This window comes from Coturnix japonica, chromosome 2, assembly GCF_054131305.1.
Source record: "Coturnix japonica strain WE chromosome 2, WE-NBRP24, whole genome shotgun sequence".
NCBI classification, from domain to species: domain Eukaryota; kingdom Metazoa; phylum Chordata; class Aves; order Galliformes; family Phasianidae; genus Coturnix; species Coturnix japonica.
The window spans coordinates 59,122,482-59,141,996 of NC_140664.1; the positions used below are offsets into that span (position 1 = coordinate 59,122,482).

General features: G+C 40.5%; 1 long non-coding RNA gene across 1 annotated transcript in view; it reads left to right on the plus strand.

Annotated features, from left to right (window-relative positions):
- The window catches only part of LOC107309819 (uncharacterized), a 29,363-nt gene extending 16,975 nt beyond the window's left edge, over positions 1-12,388 (plus strand). Inside the window, exons 2-4 of the long non-coding RNA XR_014943465.1 lie at positions 11,112-11,203; positions 11,459-11,538; positions 11,847-12,388. This is a non-coding gene — a long non-coding RNA (uncharacterized LOC107309819). The remainder of the gene's footprint in view (positions 1-11,111; positions 11,204-11,458; positions 11,539-11,846) is intronic.
- The last annotated feature ends 7,127 nt before the right edge of the window (positions 12,389-19,515 follow it).

Sequence of the window (19,515 nt, forward strand, 5' to 3'; positions counted from 1 at the left end):
GCTTTAATAGTACTTAAATTTGGGCTAGCTGCTCAGCAACTAAGCTGACATGGAAGTACAGAACTGGAGTCTCACTCTAAGAACTGGCAGCCTGGCTGGGTCACCAGCTGAATTCAGCTGATGTTACCTTTAGACAGAGATTTCAAAGCTACAGTGTGTCTTTAATCACTGCACAGTGATGTGCATATTAAAGGAAGGCTTTGACATAGTCTCAGTAAATAAAATGAAATAATATTTCAAGTTGATCCTGTTTCCACCAGCTGTTGAAATAAATGTGCTGCTCCACCACTGCTATACTCTTTTGAGACCATAACCCTGGCTCCACATTACTGCTATGCCCTAATCTCTGAAATGGGAGCAAGTACCATTTGCAGTATAGAGGAGCAATAGCTTCTATGCAGCACATCATTAAGACCACATTTCTATACCTGGTCACTTTGTCAGACACTTTGCCTGTAATGTCACAATCCCACGTTATATTAATCTCTAAAATAAGCTGTCACTGGGTTGAGATCCTTTGCTTTAGGTGCTGCATGTTTGTGGCTGCTGCAAGCATTTACCAGCTTCAAGCTCTGCATAATCCATGTTCCTTACAGTTTTAGTTTGGGGCAAAAGGACAAGCCTTCAGCAAGGAGCCTCACTGCAGCATAACTTTCCATTGCTTCCTGCCTCCTGTGTCATCCCCATATCTCTTCCTTTTGACTCCTTGCTTTCTACCAATTCACACTTTTCAATGTCAGAACTCTCACCTGATCTGCTGCTCTTTAGTTTTAAACCATCCCTTGGAGACATCTCCAAATTTACTGCTTAGAAGACAGTCATCAGTTGCTGCTCTGCAGCTGTAGGGCATGGTCAGAGCTGCAGCTGCTGCTCACTAGAGATGTAATTTTGAATTCTTTCGGAAATGAGATGGCCTCCCTAACCTTAACCTTGCTCACAGGAATGCCTGTGGTATAAACACACTCAATAGTTTGTGGTTTGGATTTTGAAGAGAACAGTTCTCTTTGAGTGCACAACAGCTGTTGACACATGGCAAGACTGCAAGATGTCTGCATTCATATGTGTCTGTTAAATCTAATCTGGCAGAAAGATGGTCCAGACTCCTCCTTGCAGGCTGGTACTTAGTGGAAAGTATAGTTGTGAGTGCCTGGGATGGTTCCACTGCTGTTAGTGAGGGCTCCTTTTGTGCTTCTACTCTCCTCAGCACCACATACATCCCTTAAGCTGAATGTCACAACCTCTCTTTACTTATCTCATTCTGTTTCACAGAGATGATCAGAGAAAAGGAAATGCCAAGAGCAGAGTATTTTGCTTCAGACATACTTTCACATAGGGGCAGGCCAACAGTCTGCCCATCTTACATGCAGTATGAACTTGCTGCTGATGCACTGCTCTGCCAGAATCCCAGATATGTCTTGTATAAAGGGGGATTTAAATGAGAGGGGGACATGCACAAACACAGTAAGAGGGACAGGGGTAGTGAAATTACTTTCCTGACTTAAATTATTGCACATATATCCAGCAGGGGGCACCGATGGCCTGAGCCTGTCCACATCTGCTCTGTCTTGGTCCAAGCACTGCTTCCCAGCTGAATAAGGATTTCTTAGCACATGACAGGGTAAGCCAGGGCCCAAACCTTCCCTCTAAGCCTGCAAGAAGGTGACTGCTAGTCGTAGATGTGATAATAGCATCTTAACAAGGTGAATGAGGAACTGTGTCTTGGGAAGACCAAAAGCTTTAAGCACTGGGATCTTTACATCCTCATGACAAAATTTGTCTTGCCATTAATATGGAGAAAAACCTATCTGAATACATCATTCCTTTTTTATTTATTTATTTAATTTAATTAATTAATTAATTAATTAATTTTTTTAAGAGGATGTCTTCCAGCAGGTGCTACTGCAGATATGTTAGTAAAGAGTACTTTGTTATGTATTTATGGCTGCTAATGGTTATTTCACACACTGGGAAAGCAAAAAGCTACCTGGCATGCATTTTTCAGGAAATAACTACTAAATAGTAAAAGAAAAGACATTGCCTTATCTTCTCCTTCGGAGGGAATTCTTCAAGGATTTTGGCCCTGAAACCTGAAGCTTTCAGCAGCGGTGCCTGCAGGGGTGGCCTCGTGACAGCTTGGTACTGAGGAGCTCTCAGCTTCATGCCCCTGGGAGGTGAAAACATTTCACTACAGAGGGAAGCGGATAACATTTTCAAGTACATCTGAAGAGGCAGACAAGTTAAACTTTTCTGCAAGAGAGAATCTAGCTTTTACATTTCATTTATTGAGATGGAAGAAAGCTTTCTTAATTTTGGCAATTATTTGCCATCTTCAGAAACCACACAGATCTGTGCTGGGTTTTTTGTGATATCCTACACTCTGTGTTGCTTGGTTTGTTGCCATTTTCCCTTCCTAGCATTAGTGCTTTTGGTTACAAAAGCCCTCCTTTTACCTCTTTTCTTCACTTCATCTCAGCAGGAGGCAAATACGGACTCCCACACCTGCCATGTTGCACCAGCTGCTGCCAAGGGCAGGAGAAGACAGGCAGCATCCCACGCAGCTGCTACCTGACAGGGAGTTGGCTGCTGTGCCTCTGCCAACCCTCAGCCTCCAGCTGCTTGCCCTCTACTCCCTCTTTGGCAGCCACTCACTCATGAGCATTGGCAGGAAGCAGGAAATGCACTTGAGTGAAAGGAACAGGCTGACTGCTGATGGTGTTGATTTTTATTTTTATTTTTTTATTTTTTTGTAGAAAAAAACAACAAACAAACATATAAAGTAACTCTCAAAGCTCTCTTCTGTGTTGGTTCTTAGGTGCTATCAATTTACATGCAACAGTGCTGAAAAGTAGGCAGGAATAAACTCCTGATAGCAGGGCACAGTGTGCTTACAGTATGTCTGTAATTTAACAAAGTGCTGAAAAGACCCTTACTGTGTATAGATGTGCAATCAGTGGCTAAAAGTAAATGATTCTCAACACAAATAATCTTTTATATTTTAAAAAGGTTTTACCATGAAGGAAAAAGTACATATGTGGAAAATAAAGATTAGAGGAGAAATTGCTCAGATGTGTGCAGCTGACTCTGTGCTGGAACAGTCTGCCCTTTCCCACGTGCTTGTCTCCTGTTGATAACACTTGGTGTTATGCATAAGCAAGAAGGCAGAACATGCAATTGGACAAGTGGGCTGTCTATAGAGAGTTTTGACCTCACTACAACCTCAGATGTTGCTGTTCCTTCTTTTTTCTGGTCATATATCCTCTGTTCTTTATGTAATCTCTTTTCTTGACAATGTCAGAGGTTGGGCTGGGCCTCTCAAGTTTTTCTTTTTCAGGGGGAGAAGGCGGTCCTGTTTTGGGTTTAAACCTCTTCTGATAGATTATCACCAGCTCCCTGCAAGGCAGACAAGTCTGCTTTGCTTCTGTAGCAACTGTGCAGGGGAGCTGCTGATGAAGAACAAAATGGGAGCTAGTGAGCAATTACTTGGAGACTGACTATAAAAAAAAAAAAAAGCCAGCTAATTAGAGCTGAGAGGAAGAGGCAACATTTTGTGTAGAAACACCAGAAGGAAGGTCCTCCAAATCTCACATGCTGCCTGTAAATAGCTATGATTAACCCCATAGTATTTGCTTAATTAAAATTTAATTAATATTTGTTGTCCTTGATAATTGTTTTGGAGTCAAGAAAATGTAGTGGCAACTGTTTTTCTGTAGGCAGCGGTAACATTCAAGAACAACAGCAGAGGCATAGGAGACTCCTCTCAGTCTCTCAGATGTACCTCTACTATGACAGAACTGAAATTGCTCACTAAATTGCTAGCAAAAGAAGGGAGGATGTCAGACTGCAAGCCCTGCACAGTGACAGGCATCACTCTATGAATGCAGCACCCACCCGCGTGGGTTATTTGGAGGTGTGTGAGAAAGAAACAGTGAGAAAATGAGTGCTGATGGTTTTTATTTGACCTCACCAATTGATAGATGCTATACTTTACTGTGCTTAGTTTTGATGTTCTGCATAAGTGGAGTGAGCACAGCAGAGATACCTCTCCTGAACTCTGTGGGCCCCGTCAAAGTAGTTATTGCTTTAAAATGGTGTGACAATACCAGCAGCTCGGCACACTTCTGTTTTGCTCCAGGAACAGGTTTCCTATCTACTCATGCTGCTTGTGCTAATTAGTTCTTGAGCTTTTTTGATACTGTCCCCCATGACATCCTTATAACAAAGCTGAGGTATTATGGGATAGATGAGTGGACGGTGAAGTGGGTTGAGAATTGGCTGACTGGCAGAGTGCAGAGGGTTGTCATTGGCAGTGCGGTGTCTGGCTGGAGGCCTGTAACTAGCGGCGACCCCCAGGGGTCTGTACTGGGTCCGGTCTTGTTCAACATCTTCATCAACGACCTTGATGAGGGGATAGTGACCACCCTCAGCAAGTTTGCTGATGACACAAAGTTGGGAGGATCGGCTGACATGCCTGAAGGCTGTGCTGCCATTCAGCGAGACCTGGACAGGCTGGAGAGCTGGGCAGTAAGAAACCGGATGAGATTTAACAAAAGCAAGTGTAGAGTCTTGCACCTGGGTAGAAATAATTGCATGCACCAGTACAGGCTGGGGGTAGACCTGCTGGAGAGGAGCTCTGCTGAGAGGGACCTGGGCGTCCTGGTGGACGACAGATTAACCATGAGCCAGCAGTGTGCCCTTGTAGCCAAGAAAGCCAATGGCATACTGGGGTGTATTAAGAAGAGCGTGTCCAGCAGGTCAAAGGAGGTGATCCTCCCCCTCTACTCTGCCCTGGTGAGGCCTCATCTGGAATACTGTGTCCAGTTCTGGGCTCTCCAGTACAAAAAAGACAGGGATCTCTTGGAAAGAGTCCAGCGGAGGGCCACAAAGATGGTGAAGGGCCTGGAGCATCTCCCCTATGAGGAGAGACTTAGGGAACTGGGTGTGTTTAGCCTTGAAAAAAGAAGGCTGAGAGGGGACTTGATCCAGGTTTATAAATACCTGAGGTGTGGGAGCCTTAGTGGTGAGTCTGGTCTCTTTTCAGTAGTGCGTGGGTTTAGGACTAGGGGTAATGGGATGAAAGTACAGCATAGGAAGTTCCGCACGAATGTGCGGAAGAACTTCTTTACAGTGAGGGTGACGGAGCACTGGAACAGGCTGCCCAGGGAGGTGGTGGAGTCTCCTTCCCTGGAGATATTTAAGACCCGCCTGGACGCCTACCTGTGTGACATGGTGTAGGGAGCCTGCTTTGGCAGGGGGGTTGGACTCGATCTCTCGAGGTCCCTTCCAACCCCTACAATTCTGTGATTCTGTGATTCTGTGATTCTGTGATTCTGTGATTCTGTGAAACGTGTCATTCACTCCAGGGTTTGCTCCAAACAGACTAAATAGATGTGGAAGACACAAAATATGTTTCCATACAACCAGAATGGTGCTTCAACATACTCCCAGGTTAGGCTCAAGCATTATTTGTGCCCTGTTCCCATCCTTTTCCTGGAACACATAACAATTTTATTCTGGCATATTTTTGACCCTGTACTGTTCTGCTGGCCTCCTGCTTATAGCCATTATTCTTTTACATACTTTGAATTGAAAAATACCAAGTCTGTGCACAGAAAATAGCAAGTGTTAGCCACAGGGTTGAAAGAGAAAATCTCAGCAGAGTGCTACACAACATGTCTGCAGTCAGTCTGTTCAGCAGGGCCAAACATAACAATGTGGTCATAAGCTCCTTTGCAAAACTGGCAGGTGGGCTGGAGTCTACAGTACAGTTCTGGTGAGAATGACCATGGTCTGCTATTCCTCATTTAACAGGAGAGGACTGAACAAGCAAGATTCATGGAGTGTTGAACCCAGATCTCTCAGATCCTTGGGGAAACAGCTTCTAATACAGAACTGTTAGTTAAAAACAGGTGGGGAGAGGAGATGGGACACCAGCACTATCAACACCACCATATTCTCTCTATTGCTCTGGGTTAGGCATGTGTTTGATAACACCTGATGGATCTGGCCTTTCTGGTAACAAAGTGACATGCAGATTCTCAATCCTGGAAAGGCATTTTTAGCTGTTTAGTGCTATGAAATCAGAAGTGCTTCTGAACACTCCTAAAAGCAGAACTGGAGGTTCCTGATGAATGTCAGCATTAGAAAAGCTGTGTGTCACCTTCAGAAGTTTCTGCAGCCCTAAGATTCAGCGTGTAACTACAGCTTTAGAACTATCACAGGTCCTGTCTTATGGGCACACAGGAAACAAGTCTCAGGCCTACCAGGCAATGATTTACATCTCCTGTTGATTGTATGCCTCCAGTCATGGTGAACACTGGAAGATGGTGGTGGACAGAATGAGTTCTCTACCCTTGTGGGTAAAGAAGTGACTCTGGTGCTGTGCAAAGTTGCTCACGCTGTACCCAGTCTGCCAGCAGTAAGGTCAGAAAGGTGGAAATCAAAACGGATAGCAATTACTGTTACAGTGGTTCTGTCAGCTTCAGGTTGAGGCACTGTATATGGCGATGTTGAGTAATAGCAGCACTTAATCTTCTGTTGCTGCTGCTACCTGTTATGAAACAAGCTTGATCTGTTTGTAGTTCTAGATAGATTTTAGTGGAATTGAAGAAGTCTGAGATAGATGCTAAGAATTACTGCAGTCTTCATTCCAAAATGAAACTCAAAATGAGCACAGTAACTGTTGCCCAAGTTAGAGTGCATCTAAAAGATTTTTCTCTCTCTTTTCTGTCTAGTTAGAGATTTTTACTGAATTTTTAGAAATGTACTTCCACCACCTATCCAAAATTCACTAGCTTATCTCACTTGTACAAAAAGTAAAGGAGATAAAAACAAGGCAACTCTCTGTTAAGTTTTTAATGTAACGTTAAGAACAACAAATACATCCAAGCAATCTTTGCTCTGCTGTTAGTCATTTGTACCAACCTGCAATTAGAACACTCAGCATCTGTTCTCATCTCTTAACAAAATTACATTTTCCACTTCCTAGGCCCTGGCCTCAGGCAGTGGATTTTTGAAGTAATCATGCCTTGGTAATTAATGTTTAAAGATGAATGTTTAAACTTTCAACACAGTGCATCGCTAAATAAACATCCAGCAATCCCTTGCAGTGAAAAGGAGTATGAAAATGTGTATGGCTTTTACTGGAAGCTGTAGAATTAGCAGACATTATCCTCAGAGCTCCCAGCTTCAGTAGATTTGGTTACTGCTCCCCCTATGCTTGTGGATGTAATTAATGCCACACAGAAAATCAATCAATCAATCAATCAGAAGAAAATAAATACCACATCCAGTCTGTCAGTTCTTTGTGGGGTGATGAGTCTGTGGCAGAGGTTTGCTGGGAATTATTAGCTCATATGAAGAGGAAGGAGTCAAGAAAAGATCAGTTGCAGTAATGTGATCAGTGCTACTTGGGATTTTTACAAAAGGACAAGGGGACAAGGGCGAAGAGGAATGGGTAAAAACATTGGGCCTGGAGTGGAGAATATGCTCAGAAATTCCTTTTCTATTTCATGTCATTTTGTTTTTCCCAAATCCACTTTTCAGTTTCTAGCCTCTTGCTAATTCAATTGGTATTACCTGTGATAGCAAACCTTCCTTCAGTGGGGCTTCTGGATGTGACATGTACTCCTCAGCAGCATTACCCAAAGTACTCCTTCTGGAATTTTTAGCACTTTAGAAATTAACTGTATCATCCTTTTACAACACAAATCTGTTTCAGCTGAAAACAATTAGGAAAACTTGCAACTTTGGAATCTAAAAAAAGGGAATGGGTGGCCTGGATTGACAGTGCCTACATACTTTAGGCATCTGATCTGGGCATTGTGATCCTGATTTAGATATGTTGGTAGACACACCTCATGCCTAACATTTCCCAATCAGTTGGCATGAAGTAGCTGCCTATTCATCTAAGGTTCCCATAGAAGTACTTACATGATCCCACAAGTGGTTTCAGTAAAAAAGGACAAGGTTGGGGGGGAATATAACTGTGTGACCTCCTGTTGTATCAACTAGTTCTGATATGCTCCCTTCCAGTCTGATCTCCACCTGTTCTCCTATGACTGTTTTATGTACACACTGAAGCCTTTCCTGGTCCAGTAGAGGTCAGTGATTAAATTCTGTAGAATTTCTTCAAAGAAATCAATTGGAATACGAGCAGAATACATGGGGCTGATTTGCCTTTCTGCCCACCCCTCCAACCCTTTTCCTACCCCCACCCCCCACCCCCTACCCCCCCCATTCCTTTTTATCCCCTTCTTTTCCTTTTCTTCTCTACGTCTCAGAAAACAGAAGGAAATTCCAAACCCAATACTCTACTGGCATGTCAGCAAACCAAGTTCAGAGTGAGTGCTCTGGGCTTTAATATTCTTTGATGTTCTTTTTGGTCAGAATAAATGAAAACTCAAATAGCTCCTGGAAAAGCTCCACATGTCTGATTCTGCAATTAAGTGTAAAAATGGAACCTCCCATTCAGAAGTGAAGTTTGGGCACTAAGATTAGTAAGAGAAACATTCAGCACTAGTCATACTCCTTTGGGTAACAGACATGTTTCTGCCTGCACTCTCTTCTAAGTATTCATTATGATTGTGTGTTAGTGACTTTCTAAACAGAAATTCCATGTGAATAACGAACAAAATATTGCCCTGCCCTCTGCTCTAATAATTTCCTATTCTTTTAGCAATCCTTATATACCATCAACAGTATGCTGATATACTAACTGGATATCCCAGGCTTGGCTATTTTATTATCCATTCCTTTAGCTATCTGCTCTGATTACTGACCCTAAAGAGAGTTTATAGATTAGAAATTATGAATTAGACTTCACTGTTGTATTGCAGTCCTTTTTAATCTTTTTAAAAAATTGTTTTTAAATTTATGACCCTTCTCCCTCCCACTTAGAAGTCTTCCAGGAAAGCTGTAGGCCTATTTGTGCCAAATTTAAGCCTGCACAAAAAAACTTGCTTTTTTCATGTGTTTTTTTCACAGATCCTTTAACAAACAGAAACCCAGGGAGTACTTCTGCAGAATACAGGATGCTTCAGTTACTCTTTTTGTTAAACGTGATGCAGATTTTCAACATTTTGCTGATCTGAATCATTATTGAGTCCCGTGGCATGGAAAATGCTTCAGAACTAAAAGCAGTGTGTTTTTAAAGAAATACTTAATCCTAAATAGATCATGCTAGTACTGTAATAGAGACTCCACTGCAGTTAATGAAAAGATTTTGTTTGACCTCAGTGGGCACTCAGATGGACTAAGAACATATGCTTGTCATTGGTAACAGGCCTTATTTGAGTTTCCCTTCCTAGATTGTGGAGTAGTTTTGCTTCTCTTGTTTATACAGAAAGACTGGAACTACTCAAGGAGATCATGTGGAACCACTGTGTAAAAATAGTGGAACTACATTTTGGTAGACAGTATCTCCTAGCTCTACATTCAGCCATTTTACTTTAGGCCAAATAAGCATCCTCAACAAGCTTTTTAGCTGATTCACCAAAACAGACCACATCAGTCAATTGCTCACTCTGCCTTGCTGGAATGAGGGCCTGTAAGAGAACACGCATAAACAAACAGAAAACAGCCAGCTCACATGCTGTCCAAGCTTAAGTCCTTTGAAGCATATCCGCCTAACATTGGAAGTGTCTATATATCAGGTTCTTAAAATTGTTTTTAATTTTATTTATTTATTTATTTATTTATTTATTTATTTATTTATTGTAGGCTGCATTTACAGATTATTCCAAATCATTTTCCCGAACTTAATACACTTCATTCTTAAATTGCCTGTAAACTTGAATCATGCAGAATTCCAGCAGCTTCAGTGGCCCTGGTACATATTCTCTAGAGGACATTTAGAAGGACAAATGCCTGTTGACTTACAAGGCCATTTCATAAGGACCAGACTTGTAAAGAAAAAAGCAAAGAGAGAACAATCTGGTCAGGGGCACACTTGCTTAAGGATCAGGGATGAGGGTATAATTTAGGCATCTACCTTTCTACTTGCTCCAGTGCATGCTGAATTTACTGTTCTTGTTTTGCCTTTTCTTTTACTCTTTTTCCTCCTTACATTGTCACTTACTAGAATTAAAATTACCAATGTAATTTATGTTCCAAATTCCTTTTCCAGCAACAAAAGCTGTAGGTTTTTCTAAAGGACTTTTCTGTAAAGGTGCCATGCAGTTTTCTCTCTAGGAGCATGGGATGTGGCACAAAAAATGCTCCAGTAGTGACCCTTTTGCTGTGTAACCTTTCCTTAAAATGCCAGCAACTGTGCTTCCACAGAAAGGAACAACAAATTGAACGAGAAATGCTAAGGACGTTATGAAAGACTAAGGCAAGAAAAAGAATCTGCTCAGAAATGTTTCTCAGGGAAGGTGATGTAATATGCACTGCAGAAAATACCAGTAGTTGACATAATTTACTGTTTTTCTAAGCAGTTGTGGCTGCCAGCAGACCAGGAGAAACAAAACATACAGCTAGGAATACAGCTGATCAGATTTTTTTTGTCTAAAATAAATATAGTAGATATAAATCTTGTTTTCAAAAGATGTCATTGAAGTTCAATGGAATAGTGTCCTATTAATAAAGACTAATGACCGACAGATGAAAGTCTCACTTCTGCTGGAGCAATCCGTGTAACATTAAATTTTACATACAAACTTTTTAACAGCTATCTTGAAAATGATCTGGCTTTATATTAACTGATTCTCTACTTAAGCCCGGTTTCTTAAAGAAGTGAGACTTGTGATAATGTTACAAAACTTCATCTGTAGTTTTCCTTGGAATTTACTGGACTCCCTGTAAGAGAAAGTTTCCCCAAACTAAAATCCTGGTGGCTGTAGTCTTAGGGGAGGAAGGGCAGTGAAGGTGCTTCCATTTTGCAGAGAGATGAAAATCAGCTGTTTGTTCCAGCTGGCCTTTAGGCCAAGGTTTGATAAAAGCTTGTTCCTTTGCTGTTCACACCAAATCCTTTCTGGTGTCACATACATAGCTTATTCCCACTCCTGCATAATATCAATGTATAATACTTCTTATGAAAGTCCATTTGTGGCTTGAAAATCCCATACCAGAAACAAAGCAATTTAAAATCTTTCATGGTTTTTTGCTTATCACAGAATCACAGAATCGTAGGGGTTGGAAGGGACCTCTAGAGATCATCAACTCCAACCCCCTTGCCAAAGCAGGTTCCCTACGCCAGGTCGCACAGGTAGGCATCCAAGCGGGACTTGAATATCTCCAGAGAAGGAGACTCCACAATCCCCCTGGGCAGCCTGTTCCAGTGTTCTGTCACCCTCACTGTGAAGAAGTTCTTGCAAACATTCGTGTGGAACTTCCTATGTTCCAGCTTATGTCCATTTCCCCTTGTCCTGTCTCCACATATCACTGGAAAGAGACAGGCCTCCCCACTATGGCCCCCACACCTCAGATATTTATAAACCTGGAATGTTTCATCTTCTTTTAGGTTCTGAGAACAGTTGCTAGAAGTCTGACAATGGTTGCTGCTCTGACCTGAATTTCTTCCCCTTCTCATCGCTAAGCCAGGTGATGTGTTTAGGTTCAAATTATACAGAAAGCACATTAACTATCACAGCTGAGAAAAACAGTAAACATGCTGCAAACAAACCAACTATTAATATTAAAAAAACAACATTGTTTTTTTGTTTGTTTGTTTTGCTTAGTGCATGTTGAGTCCATCAAAAAGCTACCTGGGAGATGGAATGTATGCCTGCCTAGTTTGCTTCCTGTTAGGTTATTAACATATACTTACTGCAACTGTAACTGCTGGTTATTGAAGGAGGGGCTTAGCTTTCTATCAGAACCCTGGGACTAATTAAAACATTGCCTTTTAGAAAGGAGTGCCCAGCTCAAATGAAGAATAAATAAGACACTCAAGGATGTATCACAATGTAGAGGACACAAAAAGATGAAGTTTTTTCTCCTTTTCTGTGCTAGCCTTGTGCAGAGGAATGGATCTGATAAGTTTTAGCTCTGTATAGCTGTCAGCCAATTTTGCTCTCTTATCATTTGTACATCCACAGAGTAAGCAGTCCCATCCTATCTTCACTGATAGCCATACTAATGTTATAAATGTTAAGAAAAAAACTGTATCTGGCCATTTCACAAACTCAGCAAAGTCATTATGTTGTGTAAAACTCAATAAAAGAGTGAATCTTGCTATCTCATTCAATTCCATACAAATACAGCAGTACATTTAAAAGCAATGCAAAATCAGAGCAGAACAGTAAACCCATGCCCTAAATTTGGTACAGATTTTTTGAGTAAAATTTCCATTTAAGTACCCTGAATAATACAGCACTAAGTCACCGTTTCCTTTGGTATAAGGTTTAGTCCGGGTTTGTATTTTTTCATTCTCTTTTGTTCTGTTTTCCCAGAAAGAATTTTATATATATATATAAATATGCATATTTATATATATTTGGAAACAAACCACATTGATCACATGGTTGACTTCTGGGAAGAAAACTTCAAAGACCATGTATTTGATATATATTAAAAGACAACAATCCACAGGCTTCAGTTTTGAAGCTCAGTTTTTACGTCTATCAGCGTTTTATCTTCTTCACCATTTCTCTGCATACTAGAAAACACGTGGCCTTAAGAGGTTAACATTTAAAACAAATTACCTGGGAAAATAATTTTTTCCCTTATGAAAATTACGTGTCCTATATTTGTGAAATGAATTAGTCACATAACACACCTTTCACAACCTCAAAAGACTTGGATTATGAGCTATATGAGCTATATTTTCCCATGTATAACAGGAGCTCCTCTGGATGTTCATCTCATGGGAAGGCTATCCGTTCTTCTCATGGGAAGGCTATCCATTCTTCTTTGTACATGCACCACTGTCACTCCAGTTTCTGACTGTGTTTTATTTGGATATAATCATAAATCACTCACAAATGAGTCCAAGACATAAAATTAACATTACCGGTTCGTATTTTTGAAGTGATCTATTCTATTTGCACTACTCTCCAGATTAAAGCATTTCTTATGACATGGAAAGATTCCAGGTATGTGGTGTTCAGCAGGGAAAGGTGACAGAATGACATTTTAGGACATATGTGTGGGGAAGGGAGGAAAAGCAGCAGTGATAGAAACATCCTTTTGATTTTAAGTCAGTCAATCCACAGAAGTAAGTCAACTGACCAATAGCTACAAAATTCATCCTTTGTTTTAGCATTCTACTTTCTGGAACTGTTCAGCCTGGAGGAAAGAAGGCTCACGGGGAAACTTAGAATCCTAAAGTGGTTTGAGTTGGAAGGAGCCTTAAAGATCATCTGGGTCCAACTCCCCTGCTATAGGCAGGGTCACCTTCCCCTAGACCAGGTTGCTCAAAGAGCCATCTGGCCTGGCCTTGCATGCTTCCAGGGAAGAGGAATCCACAACATCTCTGGGCAACCTATCAATCTATATAAATACCTGCAGAGAGGGTGTGAAAAGATGGAGCCAGACTGTTTTCAGTGGTGCCTAGTGCCAAGACAAGTTGGTGCCAGGCAGCACTTCTGCGCAGTGTGAGTGACAGTCTCTGGCAGATGTTGTGGAGTCTCCTTCTTGGAGATCTTCAGAAGCTGCCTGGACATAGGACTGAGAACCCAGCTATGGATGTCTCTGCTGGAACAGAAGTTGGAGCAGACAGACCCAGAGGTACCTGCTCATTCTTGGATTCTGCTTTGAACTCTGTCTGTCATGAGAATGTGAGACACCATATCCCTTCAACTAGGAACAGAAAATTCTGAAAATATCAGTGGTGCTCTAGCTCTGGAAGGGATCTCAGTGAATGAATGTGCAGCAGGAAGGACAAAGTCTGGTAAGGTCACGATTGGCAGCCTTACATCAGACAATAGGAAAAATGCATGAGTTCTGGGATTACATATTCCTTATTGCTTTCAGTAGTATTTTGTTCTTTGTTTTACCTGTGATATAATTAATGACAGTACTTCAGGTACCACCTCTTGACTGCTGCTTTGTGCCGATGGCCTTAGAAGCACAGGAGGGTTGTTGTGAAAGAACTTGTCATGTAAAGACACATTTAATTCCAGTGCAGACTACTGAGGTTGTAGTGGTTTCTGGTGTTGTAAACATTTTTCAGACTGATAAACCACATAAATCTCCTGCAGGGAATGAAGGTAAACATATAACACAGGAACTTTACAGTGCTATTTGCTGGTGCAGCAAGCTGAAGACTTTATGCATGGAAAAGAATCCCAGGCTTTGGGTCTGCACTGTGATCACGCTGGAGAAAAATATATAAATAAATTAGACAAAACGTTTGCACACCTTCTTGATCTTGTAAAACTAGCTTGTTTTCTTGAAGGCTGGCTCTCTGATATGCTAAGAAATAGCTAATGTGGACTTGGTGTGGTGGTGGGCAATAGCACAAGTGGGCAGTTTCTTTTTTTTCCATAAATGCGTTTAGCAAAAGGACAAGATAGAGGATGTTGAAACTTTCATAAACATAAAGTCTGTAATGCTAAGTAGAGGGCAGGCAAAGGTGCAGTACTTTCAAACCATACCTGGCACCTTAAGGCAATAATGATAAACAAGATACAAAGGTGTGACTGCAGCTTTAAATGTGAAGTGGCAAGTTTCTCTCCATCATACGGAAAATATAATGTATTGACAGGTTACAAGTTTTCATACTCTGAATTAGACAGCACTATGATGAAACAATAATGCCTTCACTTTTGGATGATGCAGTTGAAAACTAAGATCATTTCTAATCATTTCACATCATGCTATGTTCTGCCTCCACTTAAAACAATACAAATTGCTTGCAGCTTGAACACTCCATACTGGGTCTATGTTTTGCTGACAGAGACCCCAGAGAAGCCCTGTTGTGGTTAACATATTACTCTGCCCAAGAATATGGAAGTGTATTGCAGAAAGGCACTATGCAAATAATGTTCACAGAATTTATAATTTCCTGTTGGAACAACGTAGAAAATAAGGTCATCGATTTAAACCAGAGAATACAAATGATTTTCTGCCCACAAAGCTGCCAAATGCTTGGAGATTTTTTCCCCTTCCTGCTGCTAACCAAACACTCTGATTCTTTCATGGGCATCATCGGTTTCTTGACTAAGTAAACATTACCCACTAAGCTAAACATTTTAAGAATAATCGAAAATTTGGGTGGCTATAGTAACAAAATGTTTATATTCTGAAATAAGAATTAAAAAAAATAAATAAAAGGGAAAGGAAAAACAATTTCTGAAATTAATTATCTTTTATGTAGATTCAAGTTTCTTGGATTTATGTTAGCATCCAAAAGAGAGAAAGGAGCAAATTGAAAGAAGACTGAAAAAGCAAACCAGCAAACAACAACAAAAACAACCAAAAACCCTCCACTTTCCTAAAGAAGCCAAAAAAGGGAGAGTACAAGGAAGTGAGTATTTGAAACTTTGAAACCCCAATTTAAAAAAAAATAATCAATTTACAAAATAGAGATGGAAATGGTAAAAAGATGTTTGTTACTTGTTAAGTATCAGGAGGTTTGTGCTGTTGCCTATTTTTTTTTCAAGTCAGAGCTGAACACAGCTGATGCCTGGCTTTGAAACATGTCAGTTTGAAGATTATGTGTACAGTATTAATAAACGTGGAACAATACTTGCTGTCAAGTTGGTTTCAAGGCAGAAGTTCACTGAAGAGGGTCTGACAGTGTCAAAAAGCATTAGATCAGAGACAGCAAATGCTTTTTATGCTACAGCCAAACCCAAAAGATGAACTGATGTCTGATTTTAAGGCATCTGTCTCCTCTGGAGATCATGTGTTAGTCAGAAGAAGCAAGGAAACAAGTTGCTTTTCTCTCCTTCAACCATCTGCCTAATCACATAAGGTGAGGAGCAAGATGAGACAGAACAAATGGCTATGTGGTGTAAATGCAGAGAGACGCCTTGCAGGCAAAATAACCTTGAAAAGCAGGAGAGCACGCTGGGGAGCTATGATCATAGGAATGAAGATAGTCATCCCAGGCCAGGGGCCAGGGCCCCATCACAGAGATCTCCCAGGCTGGGACACTAAGAGCAGGCTATCAGTATAGACATGGTTGCTGGCTTCTCCTCACAAAGGATCTTACCATCCTTGACTGGAAAGCTATGTGACAGTAGCAGTTAGAGAAGATCCAGTCAGAAGAGCCACCAGTAAACAAGCAGATTACAAAGTGATGAAAAAGAAGGGTGTTGGCCTTCTATGGTGACTTGAGAGAAGGTATGACCCATTTTCTCCACCCCCTTACTCTCATGCCTGTTGACTGAAGAATACTATTAAAGCAGGTAGTCACAGATTATTAATGACCTGTTAACAGCTTTTTAAATTTTATAATAAATGCCAACCATGGCTGCTATAATTTTTCTGCTAGTCCTACAACACACCCTGTGCTAGGCTTCAAAATACATTTTTTTTCCTAGAGCATGTTGTCATGCTTCATCACGTGTGTATTGCAGCTGGGGAATTTCATGCTTAAGTAACATTACATCTTAGGCTGTGAGAGCATTTGCAGCCATTAAATGTCACTCTCTTCCAGTAAAGTAGGAACCAGGAAGTATGTAGCCACTTATTTTTGCAAGTGTGAATTGAGACACCTAAAGTTTATGGTGTTTGCCGCAGTGACACAGTGAGTCAGTCCCTTAGCAGCTTATGCAACCTAAGAGTGCCGTCTTCTGCTTTGCCTGCACTGGTCTTGTATGATCTGCAAAATGCAGTTGTAAATAAATTCAGAGTCATGCCAAGTTCAGGCTTCCTCTGTCTAAGCAGAGATTTCTGGGTTTAACATTTTATACAAGTGATGGCATCTCTTTATCTTTCCTTTTGATTTCCACAAAGGGAGAGCATGCAGTGAGAACAGAAAACAAAAACGAATGGAAGAAATTGTTTGTGTTGAGGTCAAAGACAAAGTCTTTCCTGTACAGCCTTTAATTTAGAAAGTCTTTGGGCATGGATTCCTGCCATCTTACCTGATTCTATTTTCCTTTCCAATGTATCACAGCTTATCTATGAGTTTCACGTATTCTGTATTTGTAAGATTTCATTACATTTATCCCTTGGTAGTCTAGCATTTGATGAACAAATGTTTAAAACCCTACTAAATAAATAAATAAATAAATAGAAAGTGTTTGAAGCAATTTATTGTAGCAATGTTTATCAGGAAAGAATGAATTTTGTCAGCAATCCTCTTTGAAAAGCTCCACCAAGGGCATCTTAAAGTGCCAGAGAACAGACTAATTTTTGAAGAACCCAGCACTTGTAGGAAAGAGTGGTTCTGTAAGGGTACCAACTGTTGAGCATGCACAAGGCACTCAGTGTTTTGAAAAATCTCATCCATCAACAGTATGTAGGAGTGTAATTTGTGCTTTTGTCCAACTCCCAGACCGTGACACCTGCTCCTTATTGTAGCTCAGTAGGAACAGCTTGTCTCCATATACCTTAAGGTAGCTTGGTAAAGGAAACAGTTCTGTGTGGAGTTTTTTCAAACCTGTTCAGTCTGAGGTATTTCAGTCTAAGAGAGAGGATGGTGCAGGCATCAAATAGCTGACATAGGCTTCCTGTGAAGCCATCTCATGTTTTACTACAACATTTCTGCTATATTAAAAAGCCCTGCCTTCCCTAACAGGAGCTATAAAAGGACTGACAATTTAATGAATAAAATAAAGACATCATTTAAACCACTAAATAAAAGTGACATTTTCCCCTCAAACATTTTCCCATGTGTTCAGAGGAGGAAAATATGTATTTCAGTCAGTTGTTATCTCAGGTTCCCTCTTGCCTGGACTCACTGGAAGAGAAGCTGATTCACTCAACTGATTCGTGAGCATCCAGCATACCTTTCTCTTTCTCCATGTATGGACGGATTAATCAGAAACTATTACTTTGATCACATTAGAGATTAGATCCTAGATATATTATATACAAACTAAGTACCAGGCTCCACCACTTTCTTTGTCATTTTGCTCTTTCCATCATTATTCCACACAGCCCTGTGCACAAGTTAACTGAATCAACTCCTTCAAGTACCTTAAGATTTTCTTTCTGGGTTTTTCTTTCTTCTTCTTCTTTTTTTTTTTTTTTTTTTTTTTTTTTAATGGTTTCCGTCATAGCTTTTATTTTCTTCTTCTCAGAACAGAGTATTTTTAGTTCAGAATCCCTGTTGGTCTTTTGCTGTTTCTGCTGTTCAACACTTATTAAAATGTCCTGTGCATTTGAGACTATTTTTTCCCAGGTCTTAACCTGTGTTAATAGGTTTAGCTGATACTGAACCAGTTCTACTCACAGGGGTAAGGACCAACTTCTGGAAACAATCTAGTTGTCCAAGATGTTTGAGAGTAATTAATTTTTTTCTCAAAGTCTTAGGCTTTAAGCATTGATCTGGTCTATTTCAAAGGGACTTGACTTTCAGAAAAAGAGTAGAGCCCTTCTGGTAGACTGTAAAGATAGACACTTGAAATAAACATGCAACTTCTGAGAACCTAGGGGGATATAGGATAGCATTTTATTTATTTTTTATTTTCAGTAGGAAATATAAGTAAAAGCAAACTGTTTGTGATGAGCTGAAAATATGTATTGCCAGAATACCATGTAATAAAAAGCATTCTATCAGCAATACGTTCAGCCTTAAGAATAAAGTGGTTGTTCACATTCCTTATTCATTCTATTGGCTGCTTTCACTTTCTGTGTTAATTTTTAAAGGCTTTGTAAATCAGGCTTCATGTTGTTCACAGCAGAGCTGTTTGCATCGTTTAACCCCTCCTTTCAGGAAGCGGGCACATTCACTGGAGCAGACATCATATGATTTACACCATGCTCCTGACTGAAACATTTTTTCCCTCTGACAGCCTCCCTTGGCATCCAGTTCCTTTAGGTCACTATCTACTGCATGCACATTTATTGTGTGCATGTAGATTGTATTGTTGTAGTTAGTAAGACTACAGACAAACGTAAGTCTTGTAAGGATTGGAGTTAGGGACTGCAGATATCCACTGACTAACTTCTAAAGTTCTAAAGCATGCAGTTCCTAGCCCAGTGACCTCTGAAGTACTACTAGGGACTTTCATGACAATTTTATTTTCTTTTTGCAAGGTAAAGTATGACCTTTTTTCCAGGAAACTTATTGCAGCTCCTTTTTGCTGTCTCAGAATTAAGTAAGCTTAGTTACAGTTTGATAGGCTTTGGGAACTTGTCAACATCTTTGTCGTAATTAACATGCTGGATGCAGAAAAATGGCTGTAGACTGGCATGAAAGTTAAGTAGCTGCCACTGCATGCAAAGCATTGCAAGCTCTTTGATCTTGCCATGAGAAATGCTACTCTCTACTGATCATCTTGCAGGTTCAGTGAACCTATTCTATGAAATTAGGTACAGAAACGATACATGGCAATATGAAAAGCTCTCTGGCTCAAAAGTCCACTTCTGCTAAGCCTGTGCTAAACATGCCGTTATTCCTGATAGAGTCAATGGGATATATTTACTCTTTCTTCATGAGATTATTTTGTTTTATTGTGG